Consider the following 5,799-nt stretch of genomic DNA (forward strand, 5'->3'; position numbering starts at 1 on the left):
TCATAATTTATATTTTATTTTGTGGGCAAAAACATTTTTGTGTTTTCCCCTTGTTTAGTGGTTGCATAATACAAAATGGATGGAATCCGGCTAATGTCATGCATTTGCTTATTTGATTAGTGACCTAGAAGTAGTCCAGAATCTGATATATTTGTATTGATTTTACATTATAAGTTAAAATAAAAAAGCATTCTGCCTATTTCTAGGGTAAAATTAGATTTTCATCAGATTTTTTCTATTCTCAAACCACAATGTGGAACTCCTCATCAAAAAGCAGTCCACATGCATCCTTCCCTTGCCATATTGTTTGCACTGTTAGATGTGCCAAGACCATGCACTAATGTTTGTTAGTTAAATGTACTCCCTGTGAGGTAATGAGTGGCAACCCACCCAATACATGCTGCGTTCTCCTTTTAATTGCCGTTAGTCCACTAGCTGTTGTCTAATGAGGTCATGTCAATATTGAGCCTTATGCTTCCCTCGGCCGTTAGGAGCTTCTAGAGAGCAGACACACTGCCCTCCTCACAGACTGGCCAATGATCTGATTTTGTGTATTTATTCATGTCTTCACTGCCAATCTGTTAAAAGCTTTCTGAAAGGGTTTATGTCATCTGTTCTACACAAGTAAACACCCTTCTGATGGTTACACTTGCAATTGGATCTGTCTGAAAGAGACTCTTCCTTCCCTGTCTTGTGTCTCTCGCTTTCTCAGCCTGGTTGTCTCTCTGAGAGACTGTGAGACATGTTACTGGCTGTAACCCTGCTCTCAGGGGCCTGCTCTGGGTGGCTGCTGTCTGAATCAAGGGGAATTTCTGCAGACATTGTGCAGGCTCTCAGATCATTACCAGCCTCCTTCACTGAGCCTTTGTTCCCCCCCTCCGCCTGCTCGGGTGCTGAGCTGACACGCGGCGCTCTGTCGACGTGAAGACCAACCACCAAACAGTGCTTCTCCTGACGTAGCGCCATGCAGAGGACAAGCCGACTGTCACTCCTCCGCTTGTCTGTCCCTCCTCCCCTCACTGTGTCATCTTAAATCTGTTCATCTGTTAACAAAGCATCAGACAGCTTATTATGAAGGTGTGAAAAGCAGAGAAAATCACTCCACATTCCTGCATTGAGACACTGTGTCTTTTCAGTGTGACACTGTGAAAAGCCAGTTTCAGTGAAAGCATCTAAATAATACTGCAAATCTTTTGTGTTCCATTTTTGCATGCATTACACTGGAAAAAATAAATTTTATTAATCTATATTTTTGCCACGTTTTCCTGTAAAAATATCAGATTTTTTTTAGATGAACACACACAAAAAAAAAATATTTATATATATTGAATTAAGGTATTAATGTTTATTTATAAAAAAAAAATAGGCTAAATTTGATATAATATTTATTTTATGTAAAGAAATGTATGTATATGTATAATAAAATTAATCAAAAATTAAGAATTATTGTATGTATGTGTGTGTGTATACATACTGGTACATACATATATATTTAATTATTTATATAAAATGTATATTTAAATCATGTAATCATGTTAGTAAAAAAACGATTATTACAATATTTTACATTACATAAAAATGCCTTTAAAATGCTCTCTTTCTCTGTTTAAAATATTCTTAAGTTTATTATTATTATTATTATTAATTATTTAAATTACAAAAATCTAAAATTACCTTTTTATTTAAAATGTATAATATTTAAGTAAAAATAAAAATATTAAAATATTGCAATATTTTATATTAGATATTTATTTTAGATGAAATTTTAGATTTTTACTATTTAAAACATAATTTAATACATTTAAATAGTTAAAATCAAAACTTTATTTTTATTAAATGTATAATATCTATCCAAGTAAAAATAAATATATTTAAATAAATATAATACAATATTTTATATTAGAGGAAAGCATTAAAACCTCTCTCTCTCATATATATAAATATAGAAAATACTGATAATACGAAAGGTGTTTTGTAGTGCAAATGAGACTTTATAGAAAAGTGTTTGCATGTGTCTGGGAAGAGCATCCTGGCCAGTTGTCTTCTGCATCCTAACTGAACAGCAACACGGGAGCTTAAGTTTCAACCTGCGCCGTGGCCCTGTGTGCTGGGCCCCTGCCAGGGTTCAAAGGTCACACTTGTGAGGCATGTGTGTGGAAGGGGGACTCAGTTTGGGGGCCCCAGCCTCACACAATATGTCCGTCAGCAAATCTCTTTGTTTTCTCTCCTCTTAGCCGCTCAAGTCCCCACTCTGTATCCAAGGAAATGTTGCCAGGGGAGATGAGTCCGGGTAACGGTACGAGAACCTAGGGGTATGCGCGGTTTGTCTTGATAAATGCGTGGTGTCCAAGGCATGCCTGATTATTTTGCTGCCGCTTCTTTTTTTTCCCCAGGTCCTTTTGCCTTTGCTGCTCCTTGGGGACCCATGCATTCTGTGTACATGTGTGCACGAGCTAGTGCGTGCATGTGTGAGTGCTTCCATATGTCTAGACAAGAGTGGAATCCCAGGGGCCCCACACGTTTAGACTCAGGATATTAAATGACCTAATGGCCATGCTATTTGTGTAGGTTTCATTTAGAGAATCTGGCGAGGAGCATTAAATCATAATGAAGAGGGTATGAATTTTGATGGAAGGCAGAGGGCTGCATTGGGAGCTTGTCCAGATAAAGCTTCAGCTAAGACTACTGCATAAAACCCTCATTGAAAGCTCCAGGCTGTGACCTAAGCGCACAGACAAGTTTGAACAGCCAGACGTAGACACCGACATGACCAGAGCTTGAGGTGCACGCTCAGACCTCTCCGAGAGTAAGAAAAATGATTAACAACTAAACAAGACAGGACAGACATCCTCACTCGCTCTGTTATAAGAATCAAATCCCTTTAAGAGCCCCAAATAAAACACTTTTGCTGGTCTTGTATAAACTTGGATGAGTAGGTATGTCATTGCGTTTGGATTGGGGACTGTAGCATCAGGTGAAATCTGAAACATCATTTTGCTGAAGTCTGAGCCTCATTAAGATTGCGACTGAGACTGCTTTTCAGACACTTTGTGTAAAGACTGCCTTTGATGTTCTGGGCAGGCTAGGACAACATTCTGCCAGTCAACTTCTGAAGAATTTAGTCATAAGAATGCTTACCTTTGCTCAGCATACATTTCCCCCCTTCGTGACACCACTAGAAAGACAGTTTTTTTTTTTTTTTTTTTGAGTTTTTATTTTGCTGGAAGTTTGTTTAATTATTTTTTTTTTAATACACTACCTTTCAAATGTTTGAGGTCAGTACGATTTTTTTTAAATATTTTTGAATCCAGTCAGTATTTATTTGTTAAAAATACATTAAAATGGAAATATTGTTATACTGTTTTCTACTTTTAATAAATGTTTAAAATGTATTTTATTCCTGTGTTTGCAAAACTGAATTTTCAGCATCATCACTCCAGTCCTCAGTTACATAATCCTTCCTAAATCATCCTAATATGCTGATTTGCTGCTCAAGAAACATTTCTTATTATTATCAATGTTGAAAAATGTTGTTCTGCTTAATATTTGTGTGGAGACCATGGGACAGTTTTTTTCAGGTCATTTATTGGATTTTTTTGTAATGTGTGAAGAAGTCTGAAAGAGTCTTTAATCAATTTGATCAATTTAATGCATCCTTTCTGAATAAAAGTAGATAGATAAAAGTATTTTAAATTTCTTTGAAAATTGTTTTAATTTATTTTAAAACACAAAGTTTTGAACTGTAGTGTATATTTTATTATATTTTATTCAATAGCTGTTTTCATATAAGTTGAGAATATGTATTTATTTTTTTGAAAAGTCACTTCCAGTGGAAATTGACACAAAATGTAAAAGGAATTTCTAGGTTTTTATGTATATATTTTTGCCTTTGCATTTTATGCTGTAGTGCTCCTTTTAGCATGCCAAAGTTAAACAATATTTTTGGATACTAAATTTTATATGATTTTATATTTTCTTAGGTGTGCAAGAACAACTATAACTAAGATATTTGTAAGTTGACTTCCTTAAAGAAAAACACTGGCTGTGTATGAGCATGTCGACTTCTGGCTCAACCGATGGTGCGTGTTTCAGATGGAACTTCCTGTTTGGCTGAACAATGGGGGACTGAGGGGAAAGTTCAGGAAACTTGGTTTGGAAACAGTTAAGCAGTCATTATATATTCAGTTTAGTGCCACTAGTGACACAGAAATTACACACTGCAGCTTTAAGGCTATTAAAGTTCGTTTACAGGCCCCGAGATACCAATAATTATACATAAATGTATAACACTTATATTTAGCTCTTAGAAATTAAGAACCACATGCCTGTATTTTAAACCTATTATTTTTTTTGTATAGGGTCCTTTTTAAACAATTGTAGGGCCCTATAAAATGTTCTTAATTTTTCTGGTAATCAGATGAAGGCATAAAACATTAATTTAATTTATAAATAAATTTTTTGCCCAGCCCTACTATCCATGTGCTAACACAGACTAACACTGTGCCCTAACCAGTAGAAACATAAGCTTCCAGCAAAAAGAAATGTAGCAGTGCACAAATACATACAAAAAAATGTATACAATACAAAAAAAAATACATCACAGTCACAGCCAATCAGTATGTATTTTATATGGAGAAGGAATTTAGACCAGTGAGATTTCACTCTGGGGAGGGCTTGGACATGGTGTAAAACTCCCTGTGTTAGGTTTAAGCTTCCTAATTGATCCCTGAGTTAAGGTTGATGTTTCATTCATCAAATGAACAGCCAGGTGATCGGTATCTGTAAAAAGCCCAAGGCTATGATTGAAGCTGCAGAGAGAACAGATTAGCGAAACGTGTTCCTGTCTAGATGTTGGACAGTGGAACGTGTTTTCATGAGGTTGTGATCCATTGATGTGCATGTTAGAGGTTCAGATGATAGCTTGGTAAAAAGACGGAGTGAGTGAGAGCAAGAGAGCGGAGCTCTGTGACAGGGTTGTAGACCACTGCTCCAGAGTTGATTGACCCTCTGTGCTCTAACCAGTAGATGTTGGATTCTCAGCTCATGCTCTATTGATCCGCGTGAGCCCACTCCACTCACAATGACACACACATTCACTTTCACAAAAAAAAAAAAAAAAAAAAACCAAACTGGATATGGCACAGGCAGGGAACATGCTAGACCTGTTCACAGGGATATATGCACTAAAAATACTTTTCCAATTTGGTGTTTTTTTTTAAATCTTATTTTCCTGTAAAATAATCTAAACCTAAAACAAGATAAATGTACTTGAAGCAAAATTGTGAAATGGAAACTTTTTAAAGAATATATTTTGGATTAATTTTATTTTTCTTTCCCCATTGGTGATTTATTTTCTTGTTTTGGGAGGAAACCTCACTAAATGTTAGATTTACACTTGAAACAAGAAAGCAATTGCCAGTGGGGTAAGAAAAATACTTGATTTAATATTTATTCTCTGTAAACAAGTCAATGTCTTTTGCTTCTCAGGTAAATTTTTTTTTTTGCATTGTCTCCATCTGGCATGCATTAATTTGTTGATATATGTATTTTATACATATTGCATGAGGGCATAAATCAATCAATTTATACATGATTATGTGTTAGAACTGGACAATAAATTTAAAAAAATAATAATAATAAAATATATATATATATATATACAGTCGTGGTCAGAATTATTGGCACCCTTGGTAAATATGATCAAAGAAGGGGAATTTTTTTAAATAAAAGATCAAAATGATTAACAACGTGTGGCCCTCAGGCCATCCATCTCATGAACACTTGACAATAACTGTGGAA

This window comes from Sinocyclocheilus rhinocerous, unplaced genomic scaffold (assembly GCF_001515625.1).
Source record: "Sinocyclocheilus rhinocerous isolate Xijiao unplaced genomic scaffold, SAMN03320098_v1.1 scaffold869, whole genome shotgun sequence".
In the NCBI taxonomy this organism is placed as follows: domain Eukaryota; kingdom Metazoa; phylum Chordata; class Actinopteri; order Cypriniformes; family Cyprinidae; genus Sinocyclocheilus; species Sinocyclocheilus rhinocerous.